Genomic DNA, 14,125 nt, shown 5'->3' with positions numbered 1-14,125 from the left:
CCAGGCGTCGGCTCGTAGAGCGTCTGCGGAGGCACTATGACGATGGAAGTGACTATTGATGGTAGAGATGCCAATCAAGAAGAATTGGAAAGCTCGGACTGGGTGACGAAAGTGTCGAGACGTTTGTCAGAGCTCCAGGAGAGTCAACAATGAGAACGCAAATGCGTCTACCAGCAGTGGATGCGGAAAAGAAGGCAGGACGGTGCCGGCCGGCTTCAATGGCGACAAGCATGGTGTAAGCGGAAGACATTCATATAAAGCGGCGGGAAAAAGCTCGCGGAGCGGTCAGTAGTGTCGCATCTACCGCGTCTTAAGAACGCAGATCACAAGGTTATTATCAGGCCTAAAGAAGAACTAACACTCACCAGACTCTCAGCACCTGTGTTATGGTGGAGCAGTAAGGATGGCAACAGGCATTCCATGGCAGAAAGGTCGGAAGGAGGAAAGGATCGTTGTCACCGACAAGCAAGGAACATTGATATACAGCACGCACAGAGAGGATGTTGCCAAGACAATTTTGGACCTGAAAGCCACAAAGCTCGACGGTAAGAAGTACGAGGTGAGCACATATATGGCCGCGCCTGAAAGCTGTGGAAAAGGAGTGGTACGTGGACTTGATATCAGACTCACCGTGAGGGAATCGAAACTGGCTTTCTCACACAAAGAGAATCGTTCTATTCTTGGTGGGCGATGAATGGGCAGCTCCACTTCGTTGACCTTCGTTGACCTTTGATCACCTTTGTTGACGACTACGTGCCGAGATGGATGATCTGCTTTGAGACCGCAATGAAATTTTTTTCTCTACAAGAAGAGATATGAAGTGTGTTACAGGTGTGGTGAACTGGGACATCGATCCAACGTATATGACAGCCCGCACGAAAAATGCAGAGGTTGTGAGGTGGCCTCACCACCCAAGGACCATGAATGTACACCGAGGTGCCATCTGTGTGGCAAGGAGCATGTAACCGGAAACAAAAGGTGCAAAGAACTTTTTCGGACATCTTATATAGTAAAGAAGCAACAGTGGGAAATGAAGCTTGAAGAAGCGCGGGAGCAAGAAGAACGACGCAAGGCCGAAGAGGACACGCAGCGGCACAGCAGGAGAGACGGGGTTCAAGATCGTTCGAGGCGCAAATTCGAGCATCGCAGTAGATCGGGAGGGCGCTCGGAATACTTCCCTCTATTGCCACTGCTGGTGAAGCCGGAAGTTTTTCACAAGGCACCCCATGATAGTGGTGATTGTGCCTAGGAGAAGTCAAAATCCACAGAACTACAGGTGGGTTGGGTAACTAAGGTTTCCGGGATGCTAATACAGAGATGATTAATGCTCTTAAAAAGCAAAACATGATATTACAAAAGCAAAATGTGGAATTACGCAAACAGCTTGATGAGATTAAGGCTAATCTAACCAGTAAACCAGGGCAGGCGCTGGAAACACCTCAGGTAGCAAGCCAACATCCTTTAAAGAAGAAGAGGGCTAAAGAAACCGAAATTGAAGGAAATCACGGAGCGAATTGAAGCGCTTTAGGTGGAAACAAAGTCATTACAAGGTATGCTCCAAGCTGTACTAGACCAGATGAAACAAGTAGGCAACGCTATTGAGCAAATTAAGGCTGAATTTGCTAGCAGGGACCGACAGATAGAATGGCTATTCCAAGCACTCAAGCTAAAACATGATGGCTCTTCACCCTTGCAGTAATACGATTTGGCAGTGAAACTGTCGGCGTTTCTCGCGGAAAGGTGTGGTTTTACAATCTTTTCTTACCAACGACGATTGGCCGGAGGTCATTGCGATCCAGGAGTGTCGGTAAAATGCAAAATTAGCAGGTTACAAATCTTTTGCCGGGTCGGGTGATGATACCCAAATTACGACCTTTCTAAAGAGAAACATTAGGACATTGCAGCACGAGACAGGGAATTCGCAGATCCATCATGTTTTAGTCGAACTCGTGCCTCGCAAGCGGAAAGACAAGAGTCTTTTTTTCTTTAATGTGTATAGTTCCCCAGGCACCGCAAAATCAACTTCAGTGATCTTTTTACAAAAACAAAGTTTATTTCAGCAAATGGTCTACTATTGATTTTGGGCGACTTTAATGCGCATCATACGGCATGGGGTTATAAATTCACCCAAGTCAAGGGCAGTAATTTGTGGAACGAAATTCAACTACATGAGCTGATACTTATAACGGACCCAACGCAGCCAACGAGGAAAGGAAATAGCGTATCACAAGACACGACGCCAGATCTTACCCTGGCCAGCAGTGCCACCACCGTCACGTGGTGCAATACCGTGGATGACCTAGGTAGTGATCATATAATTTTAGAGATTATCGTTGCCAATGGCCCGCTTGTGATGAATAAGAGAAAAGTTAAAACTACAGATTGGGTGACCTTTAGAAATATCAGGTCGGAACAGGACCCCATAAATGATATTAACAATCGGAGTCGGTTCTGGACGCTACCGAAGAGGTTGACGCTGGCGATGAGGAAGATGTTGATAGACATCTTGTAAGCATGTGGAAGAAAAAGAAAAACTTAGAGCGAAAAATCAGTCAGAAAAGAGGAGACAGGAATACCGGAAAGGAAGTTGCTGCACTGAATAGAGAGATCAAAGATTACGCATTGGAACTTACCAAGCAAAAGAGGGGTAGTATTTGTGATCAGATGGATAGAGAAATTGGCAGTGCTGAAACATGGCAGCTACTACGGCATCTATTAGACCCAAAAACAAGCGAAGTCGGAGGCCCGACAGCAACTTCAAAAGCTTGTGTACAAATATGACGGTGAGACGACAGAATTATTACCGGAGGTTATGGATCGCTACCTCTGCTGCGCAGAATCTCAAAAGCTCCCTGACTGCGCTAGTTCAGAAAACCCGGACCTAGACAGCCCCATCACGGTTGGAGAAGTCAGGGCTGAAATTAACCGACTCAAAACAAAAACGGCTGCCGGTCCGGACAAAATCAACAACAGACTGCTTAGAAATCTTGATGACGGCTCCATTCGTCAACTTGCAGCTTATATGCAAAAATGCTGGGACAAGGGAGAAATACCGCAAGCTTGGAAAACGGCCAATGTGGTCTTCCTTCCTTAGCCAGGAAAAAAGCTCAGTCTTGAACATCTTAGACCCATTTCCATGACATCTTGTGTAGGAAAATTGATGGAGCACGTCATCCAAACAAAACCCACTAGGTTCATGGAAGATGAAAACCTGTACCCTGATTCTATGATAGGCTTCAGATCCCACCTATCAACGTGCGATATTATGCTGCAGCTAGAGGAGGAGATAATAGACAAAAAGACTGTTGACACCAAAGTAATTGTGGGTAAGGACAATGTCAAACATGGAGCCTTACTTAAGAACCTAAGTGCGCTAAACATAGGCGTCAAAACATACAACTGCGTGAGGGGCTTTCTCTCAAATCGTACAGCCACTATCAGCATGGGAGCGCAGTCGCTCGAAAAAATTAAATTGGGAATAAACGGACGCCACAAGGGTCAGTACTCTCTCCGACTCTTTTTAATATAGCGATGATTAAGCTTCCTGAGAAGTTGGAAAGAATCGAAAATCTGCATCACACAATATACGCAGACGATGTGACGCTGTGGATAAACAGGGGTAATGACGGACATATTGAAAGCACACTTCAGGCGGCTATAGATACTATCGAACAATATCTTGAGCCACTAGGGTTAAAATGCTCGGCAGAAAAATCAGAGGCTCTTTTTCTACCATCGCAAAAAAGGAAAGCAAACAATCCCCTCGGAAGGGGTTGTGACATCGTTTTACGAGTGAATGGTAATGCTATTCCAATTGTAGAGAGTACTAGAATTCTAGGGATGCGCATACAAGCAAATGGAAAAACATTTAAAATATCTGGAGACTCAAAGCCAGTGCGCACCAGACGTGCCATCTACTTAAGCGCAATTTAAACAAGAATGTGGGGATGAAGGAAGCCAATCTTTTAATATTAGTTCAAGCTTTCGTGATAAGCCGTGTACTATACGTTGCCTCTTATGGTAAATAAAGTAGAGCAGAAAAAGATAAAATTGAAGCCATCATAAGGAAAGGCATCAAGACTGCGCTTGGGATTCCCCCGTGCACCTCTACGATTAAACTTCTTGGGATGAGTGTCTCGAACACGTTAGATAAGCTTATAGACGCCGCCATGATGTCACAGCCCCAAAGACTTCTGAGAAGTAGAACTGAGAGGAAAATCATGGAGCGCTTCGGGTTCGAGCCCACGGAGTGTTCCAGACTACAGCTAGCATACCTAAATCAACTAGGGCAAGACTAAAAGTTATACCGCTGCCGATAAACGTGCATCCAGTGTTTCATGAAGGCAGACGCAAAGCTAGAGCTGTAGCCCTGCAGGTGAAACTTGAAGGTAGATCTGGCGTCCTTTACACGGACGCTGCAGACCCCGCCATGGTGGTCTATTGGCTAAGGTACTTGGCTGCTGACCTGCAGGTCACGGGATCAAATCCCGGCTGTTGCGGCTGCATTTCCGTTGGAGGCGGAAATGTTGTAGGCACGTTCACTCAGATTTAGGTGCACGTTAAAGAACCCCAGGTGGTCAAAATTTCCGGAGCCCTCCACTACGGCGTCTCTAATAATCTTATAGTGGTTTTGGGACGTTAAATCCCACGAATCAATCGATCAATCAACGGACGCTGCAGAGTACTAAAGAAAGGACGCATACACAGTGGTAGTGGTTCGCGAGACTAGGGACGTGGTCCCGTGCTGCACTTCTAAGAACACAACCACCACAGAGGTAGAAGAACTTACGATTGCTTTGGCAATAGCTCAAAAAGGCTCACGAGTGATTGTTAGCCACTTTAAGTCAGCCATCAAAAACTACAATATGGGCAGGATCTCGGCTACAGCCGGCAAAATTCTGAGACAAGGACCAGTACCCGCAGGGCGAATCTCTCTAGTATAGTCCCCGACCCATCAAGCTCTGAAGGGGAATGAGAAGGCGCATGCGATCGCCCGAGGGCTCACTTTCCGGTCGACCGGCGCTGACCCGCCGCCTTCGCGCGAGCAGCCCCTCTCCGCAAGAGACGAACCACGAACGTTGCAGGAAATCACCGCACGCTATAAACTCCACCGTAAAATTTATCCAGAGGCCGCTAAACATCTGAGCCAAAAAGGAGGAAATTATGTGGCGAAAATTGCAAACCGGGGTGTTTCCGAATCCTCACCTGTACAGTAAATGACACCCGGAAGTGTTCAAGTCGAGATGTGCGCAGTGCAACAGCACTGCGGGTTTAGTGCACATGGTATGGACCTGCCCATTCTACAATGATCCAAGTAGAAACGTTGAATCTTGGGAGGCCTTATTACACAGCCGTGACGCCGAAGAACAGTGTCAAGTCATCGGTCTCACCCTGACCGCCGCCGAATCCCAAGGGATTTCGGCCGATGGCTAGGGAGATGATTGGGGGCCGAGTCCGAAGCCTCCTCCCCTGTCATTCTAGACGGGTGCAAATAAACGTTATTTCTCTCTCTCTGACGAAAAACATGAAATATGCCACAAAAATATACAGGCTTTCTAAACTAGCAATAGCACGATGTATGAAATGACGTCTTCGAGAAATGGTCGTTCTCTGCTTTTCGTCTCCTTCTGCGTATCCCTGAAATCTACATGTTGTACACGCGGTTTTTTTTTTTTTTTTTTCACATACCCTAAAGGCCCTTGCCGGGCATTACATAGGGGGGGGGGGGGTTACAGTAAACGGGATGAGGGTTAGGTTACATTTGAACAAATAAACAGTTGGTAACACCACTAAAGCACAGCAAATAACAATGAAACACTATCGTATTCATACAATATTAGGTGAGCTTTTTAACATTTCTACAAAGGCGTCGAAGTTTCTTACAGACACAACATCATGTGGTAAGTCATTCCAAAGACGGAGTGCGCACAACAGAGGCGAGTTATAGAAGATGTTTGTACGCGCATATGGAACTAAAACTTTGAAGGGGTGATCTAGGCGCGGAAAATAGTGATGGGCAGGCAATATGTAAGTGGTAGCAAATGACGAATGATTATGATAAAGTTTGTGAAAATGGGATAGCAGGGCCAGCACTCTTCTTTTCTCTAGTAATGGGAGGCTCAGTGATGCTTTGATATTAGTGATGCTCGAATGACGCAAGTAGTTTCTGGTTATGAATCGGGCAGCTTTATTTTGCATGGATTCAAGTTTGTTAATTAAGTAAATTTGATGTGGGTTCCAAATGAATGAAGCATATTCTATTTTAGACCGAACAAGTGAGGTGTATGCTGTAAGTTTTGTCTTCCAGTTAGCTTGATGTAAGTGGCGTCTAATGAATCCAAGTGTTTTAGATGCTTTAGATGTTATTGCGTCAATGTGGGCATTCCATGACAGGTCGGCGGAAAGATGGACGCCTAAGTACTTTATTGATGAAACGTGTTCTATTGGCATTGCATTAATGAGATAGGAATTGATCGGGGGCTGGGTAGTATTCGTAAAAGTTATAACTTTTGTTTTGGAAGCGTTAATTTTCATTTGCCATTGATCGCACCAAGTAGCGATGCTATCAAGGTCTTTTTGTAAAGCAGTGTGGTCGTTTGGGTTAGTAATCTTTCTATAAATCACACAGTCGTCGGCAAATAAGCGAGTAGTAGATGCCAGATTTTTAGAAATGTCGTTAATGTAGATGAGAAACAGTATCGGTCCAAGTACAGAGCCTTGGGGTACCCCGGATTTAACTTGAATCAATGTAGATGAACAATCATTTACAGTCACGAATTGATAACGATTACACAAAAAGTTATTTATCCAAGTGGTAACGTTTCGGTTTATCTTAAGGCAGTCTAGCTTCATTAATAGACGACTGTGGGGAACTTTGTCAAATGCTTTGGCAAGGTCGATAAATACGGCATCAATTATTGTAGACGCATGAACGGCATAATGGAGGTCAGTAACTAATTCGAATAATTGTGTTTCGCATGAACGCCCGCGCTGGAAACCATGTTGGTTAGGAATAAAGTAATTTTGCTCGGTTAAGTACGTCATTACTGCAGATGATATGATGTGTTCTAATAATTTGCAGGGTATGCTGGTGAGTGAAATGGGCCTGTAATTAGATGGCATCGATGAATCACCGGATTTAAATATCGGCGTCACGCGAGCGATTTTCCATGTGTCAGGCACACATCCAGTGTCAATTGACTGCTGAAATAAAGCTACAAAAATACGGGATATGACTGGCTTAGTAATTTTAAGTAACTTCGGGCATATACCATCTGGTCCAGGGGATGAATTGTTTGCAAGACGTTCAATAGCCGATTCGATACCTTCCGGAGTGATCACGATGTCATTCATTGTGGCGTTAATGGAGTCAAATTTTAAATCGGCCGAAATGGGCTCCTCTTCAGTGTAAACAGATCCAAAGAATAAGTTCAGTTCTTCTGCAGCCTCTGACGGTGACAACAGTTTATCGTCTTTAGTTAGATGAATTGGCTGTCCCGAACATTTCCTAGGATTTACCACTTTCCAAAATTTTTTAGTATTGTTTGTTAGCAGCGCAGGTAGATCCTCATTAAAAAATTTGTCTTTAGCTGTTTTTATTTCTCTGTCGCATATCTTTGCATAGTTTCTGTACTCTTCCCATGCAGCATCGGTGCCCGAGAATCTTGCCTTAGAATACAAGCGCTTTTTTTTGTTGATGCACCGCTTGACATGCGAGGTGAACCATGAGTTGTGAGTCGAAGATGTGATTGTAATTGTAGGAATGTATTGGTTTTTTAGTTGCATGAGTTTCTCGTGAACGATTCGCCAGTTTTCATTCGTGTCACGAGAATGGAGGCTGGTGAGAAAGTGATCAGAGAAAGACGACAGGTCGGACAGAATGTTCAGTACGTCAGCTCGTTTGTAGTCGTACAATACTTTCATCTGTTTTTCTGGTTTTACCACTTTTATCATGGCCTCGCAGTGTAGAACATTGTGGTCACTAATACAATCTAGTACGTGGACGCGCATATTCTCAGGTTCAGTAGTGAGCACTAAATCAAGAACAGAACTTCCGCGTGTAGGGACAGAGACCATTTGAGTCATGTTAAATAATGAAAGTGTATCAAGGAAATCAATACATTCATTTCTTCTTGTACCACCCGTAGGTGTGCATGTCCGCCAGTCTATTCCCGGATAATTAAAATCACCGGCTAATATTATTGGTGATGTTGGATGTTTGCATTGAACAAAACTAAGTGAGTCATTCAAATTATCGACAAACTCGATAGAAGCGTCTGGCGGACGATAGCATACCCCGACAATACAAGTTTCACCTGCTGACAGTTGCAGTACAATCCACAAAATTTCTAAGTGTGCGTCTGTGTCTAATAGTTGCGCCTTAAAATGACTTTTTACGGCAATCATTACGCCGCCACCCCGCTGGTATGACCTGTCCTTTCTGAAAATATTGAAATCAGCAGACAGAGCGAGTTCGCCGTTCGATACATCAGCATTTAACCACGTCTCCGTACCGAGAACTAGATCCGCAGTGCAGCATTCAACGATTGTGGCAAGTTGATCTTGTTTGTTCAAGATGCTGCGAAAATTACATACAACGAGAGATAAGGTATGCGCACAACGATTCCTGCGTCAAGCCGTGTTTACACGTGGTTCGTGCCTTGGTATTTGAACAATTGTGCTGTCATTAGTATTCCCTAATCCGTACAATCTATTTCCCAGGAGAACCTTATCAAAGAGCAGCTTATACTTTTCGCCAGGCTTTCGTTCTACCTTTACGAAATCGCGAAGTTTCTTTCTTATCATCTGTATCCTTGGCGAGAAATCCTCCTCTACCCAGACTCGAGGGGAAGATTTCTGTAGCTTGTAGGCGTTTCTTAGAATGCTACTCTTATCTTTGAAGTTCAAAAATTTCACTACAATCGGCCGAACTCGATCATCTGTGACTCGCCCTACTCTGTGGGCACGTTCTATTTCACCCGATTGAATTCCAAGATGCTGTGTGACAAATTCAGATACTATTTTTTCTGTGTCCTTCCATTTTTCTGCTGTCTGCTCCGGAATACCTTTGAAGACTAGGTTATTCCTTCGCATTCTGTTATTCAGATCGTCGACCAGTAAATCTGCTTGCTCTGTCTGTTTCGTTTCAAGGCTTTTCAGCTGGGCGTGTGATTCTTGTAGGACCTCGTTCACGCTTGTAACGTCTTTACGTAAGACGTCTATAACGTCAAGTCGCTCTTCTATTTTCGAAAGTCGCCGTTTTGTATCTGTAATAGTCGTTTGAAGGTCCTTCAACTTGCTTGAAGTTTCTTTCTGGAATTTGTCAATTGTCTGTCCTATATCTTTCACCAAAACTAATAGCTGCTCTACTTTGTCAGGCCCTGGATTTGTTTCGATGTCACCAGCGCAAAGCAGTATGTGTGCAACACTGAACAAAACTACAAGTAGACGGCATCCTGGTCTCCAGTAACCAAAAAACGCCGTTGAACGGAGCCAGACAGCGAATTGCTGTTTGAGTTGTATGTGGCGCGCAAGGAAGCGTCCTATGCGCGCGCGATACGTACACACATCAACACCCATAGCAAACAAGAAATAATAGAAAGTTGGGATTTGCAGCCAGTGACAATGGTAATAATCGAGGTGAAAAAAGGTGCTACACACTTACCTACACAAGGTAAACAGCCACCGTTAACATCGAGTACACGGCCGCAAATCCCGCAAGTCCGTCGTCGCCGCAGCTACTTGTAGGTAACCATGGACCACGGGGTGCCGCACTTGTCGATGCCGTTGACAGCGCAGTGCGAAGGGGAGAACGCACGCGCGATATTTTCAGATGACAGGCCCAGATCCAAGGCCTCTAGATTGGTGATCCGCTATTTGCTCGCAATCAGAAGAACTGGTGCAGCATGCGCAGATCAAGCGTCTTTCAACGATAGCTGGGCTCGGCGTTGTACAGCAGTTGCGTGGTCCACCTACACAAGGTAAACAGCCACCGTTAACATCGAGTACACGGCCGCAAATCCCGCAAGTCCGTCGTCGCCGCAGCTACTTGTAGGTAACCATGGACCACGGGGTGCCGCACTTGTCGATGCCGTTGACAGCGCAGTGCGAAGGGGAGAACGCACGCGCGATATTTTCAGATGACAGGCCCAGATCCAAGGCCTCTAGATTGGTGATCCGCTATTTGCTCGCAATCAGAAGAACTGGTGCAGCATGCGCAGATCAAGCGTCTTTCAACGATAGCTGGGCTCGGCGTTGTACAGCAGTTGCGTGGTCCACCTACACAAGGTAAACAGCCACCGTTAACATCGAGTACACGGCCGCAAATCCCCGGTTCGTTAGAAATCCGGTTCGTTAGAATGTTCATCTTTGTTAGTATAATTACAACAAAATTCATGAACTTGCTTTTCTTTCTCTACTTCTTTTACTTTGGCAAGAGGCCACTATGCTCAGGATAAGTACTACATATTAGGTGCCGTGTACGATAGCCCTCGTAGTTACCATGCTTTAAATGCATGCTTTAAAAAAGAAGAGACGCCATAACGACGAGGCTGGGGATTAGGTATATTCAAAACCAGCGGTAATGGCGTGCCCGGTTCACCAGCAATCGAGCTGAGACAACTCTTCGTCTTCCTCGTCAGGCACACACGCGCTTCGCCCCCTAGAATATCAATATATAATATAGTAGCAATATTATTGCACAGCACAATCAAAGTGCACTGAACGTTCTGTTATTTGACTCCTGTCTCCTCATTGCACTCACTATTGAAACAGAACACAAGCTGCCAATTGCTCTCTTTGCTAAAACATCTGCTACTATAAACCGTTGACGATGTCTTGACGGCCGATGTCTTGACGGGGTCTGGTGGGAGGGTCTATTTGCATGAAAATTAGTGCAATACACCACTTCCGAAGCAACGTTCATTGCATACGCTGCATGTTCGCTCAACTGTTTCCCCATGTACCCTTTCTGAAAGAAATCACCGTAATTGAAGCATTATTGTTAGCGAAGCATGCGCGAACAAAGCATAAATCTTTTCCACTTAAAAACCTTGCTGTCGATTACATGCTCGGGTAGCACAACTTAGATTATTAGCTTGGGTACGTATTCAACCCGATTGGTGGTTTGGCCGCCGGAGGGGCTGGATAGGTGAAACATTTTCTTGAATTCGGGCTGGGCACAGGTCTTTTGTTAACTCTCTTGACGGTGCTCATGGTGGTAAACTCTAACGAGTTCTGGGTCCAGGCAGTGCCCGGGCCGAGAATCATGGCCCGTGCATTGCTTAAGTCCCGTCCACGGCATCTCGAGCCGCAACGCTACGTGCCTAGCTCTCTACCCAACTGCGCTGCCCACGCTCACGTATCATGATTCACAAACGTGCTCTATACCTTTTTTTACTTTCTCCCTTCTTCCTTTCAGCCTAGTGCCTCAATATTTCTTCTGGTCACAAAACACCAGCGTCACGCTATCGGCGAGCTTCATATATCACACAAAGATGCCGTGGTGCAGCGCCAGTGCAGCTTACAGACCACGCCAGTCTCGCTTCTTCGGGTTGCTTGCGGCGAAACGGCACATGCGCGAGCGTCCATTTCGTGTGTGTGATCGAGAGCCGAATTCAAGTATTGCACACTTGAAGCGGCACGATGCCGTTCAGGAGCTTGGTACCGGGGTGCAGTTCGGCTTCAAGGGAATCAGTGAAAGCTATCGCTGTTCCTCATGCCGAGTGTTCGCGAACTGCTTCAGAAGTGCAAGTGTGCCACACCACGACGAAAGATGTATGACCTCAGCTTGAAATCCAAACGCTTGTGCGAGAGGCACCATGACTCATCGGACGTCATCCGTATGGACGATTTCGTAATGACGCGGTATCGCTGACGAAGGAAAAGTCGTGGCTCAGGCCTAATGCCATTCCTCGTGTTTTTGACGGCCTGCCGGCCTATTTTACGAAGCCAAAGTCACGACCGTGAACCACCATTGTTCAACCGCCACTGAAGCAGCCTAGCGCACCATCCTGTGCAAGGGAACGGTCGAAGTTCCTGCTTTCCCAACGAACACGTTGGGTACTGCGACATCAGACGACGGAACGAAATCTGCGTGTTTATGCAAAGGCGGCTGTTTGTAATCCCTTTGCGTGTGGTTTACTGCATATGACACGCACCCGTGAGGGTTACTATAAACATACTGTTGGTGTTTTCAACATTTCCATAGCTCCTGTAGCCTATGATAACGCCAGCAGTGATCAGAGTCGTGCCAAAGAGACCTCTACTGGAAAGAGACCACTACTACAGGAGCTGCTGCGCAGCAGAAAATGCGGTATACGCTGCAGTGTCAGCTTGGGGACGTCAGACAGCGGCTTGCGTGGTGCCAAACAATTCTGAAGAAAGTGAGAGTTGATTGATTGGTTGATTATTGATTGACTGATTGATTGATTGATTGATTGATATGTGGGGTTTAACGTCCCAAATTACCATATGATTATGAGAGACACTGTAGCGAAGGGCTCCGGAAATTTAGACCACCTGGGGTTCTTTCAAGTGCACTTAAATCTGAGCACACGGGCCTACAGCATTTCCGTCTCCATCGGAAATGCAGCCGTCGTAGCCGGGATTCGATCTCGCGACCTGCGGGTCAGCAGCCAAGTACCTTAGCCACTAGACCACAAAGGCGGGGCGAAAGTGAGAATGCAGACTGGAAGTAAAAATGAGAGGGGATCCTAAAGCTTCGTTTTTGGGAGTTGAACGCAATAGAGACATCCAGTTCGAAGTGCGTACTTTAAACTCTTAGTCCATGAAACCTATTCGAATTTTCTGTGCACTCACTACGCCACCTTAAGGCGATAGGCGCAGTAGCGTGTGTGCCTTTTGTAGTGAAGTACCGGCTTTTAACCATGGAGCCGTTATGGTAATCACACATTCCGGCGCCCCTGGAAATGGACGCCTGACAACGCAATATTACAGCAATGTTACGTGTTTCAGTGCAAAGCATATATACAAGACGTGTGTGCTTCTGAGGCATAAAAACTACTTTCACTGCATTTCCAAGCAGAGAAAGTTCTTTTCACTGTCTTCACTAGCAGAGGCGTGGCCGTGTGCTAGAACGTACGCTTCCACGCAAACGACCAAAATTCATTCCGCACTCGATTCCCAAAAACCATGGTTCGGTCCCCAATCTGCTCGAGGGTTTTTTCTCCTTTATGCATTTATTTGCATCGTTCCCTTTTTTTCGGTCCCGTATCGGATGATTTTCCGCTCACAACCAATACCAAACTGCCGACAGTTCCTTGCAGGTTGGTCTCAGACAATAGGCACATCCTGTACGTCGAGTGCTGTCCTAGGGTCTATCATTGTGAAGCTGTTACTTCAGTGTACTGTCAGCGTGTTCAGTCTTTAAATTGGGCTATTATTTACGTGGTAATGTATGACAACTCAACAAGCTACCGGTCAGCTTAGAGATAATTGGAAACCAAAATACATCATTTGTATCTTATGTACACATGTAAAATAAACTGCCTAACCTTGATTGACTTATTATTTTCATATATATGCGGTGAACTTGGAAAAACAAAAACCTCATTCGAGCATCCAGGTGAACCTTCCAGAGTGATATGTTCAGTATTATACCCATTTCATATATTCAAGTGCATACAAAACAATCTATAAAAGGTTGGCAAGTTTCTGTTAAGCTAAAAATGAGTTTTGCTTGTTTAAAATGAAGTTTCACTGCCTCCTTAAAACTATTGGAGTTTCTGTGCAGCTTCCACAGGGACAAAAAGTGTACCACTTTGATTATACGGCCCCTTTTGAATGGCAAGAATAACAGGGTGGTCCTCGTGCAGTGACAAAGCTCACAAAATCTTACTGCATCACTAAAAGTCTTTCAGAAACTCAAGATGAAGCTTACAATTTAGGTAGGAAATATTTTTGTAACAGAATATTGATTTGGATAATCGCATTTTATCTAAAAGCAATTTAAACAGAAGCGATTTTCTGTATTCCAGCCATTCAGTAAATTTACTGTTGAAGCAAGGAAATTTGACAGCACGCAGGGTTAGTTAGAGGAGCTCCACAATTCCTTAGCAGCATCAGAGTTCACAAGGCAAATGAACAGCCTTTTTGACTGTCTAAG

This window comes from Rhipicephalus microplus, chromosome 4, assembly GCF_043290135.1.
Source record: "Rhipicephalus microplus isolate Deutch F79 chromosome 4, USDA_Rmic, whole genome shotgun sequence".
NCBI classification, from domain to species: domain Eukaryota; kingdom Metazoa; phylum Arthropoda; class Arachnida; order Ixodida; family Ixodidae; genus Rhipicephalus; species Rhipicephalus microplus.
Note: the sequence above shows the minus strand (reverse complement) of the source record.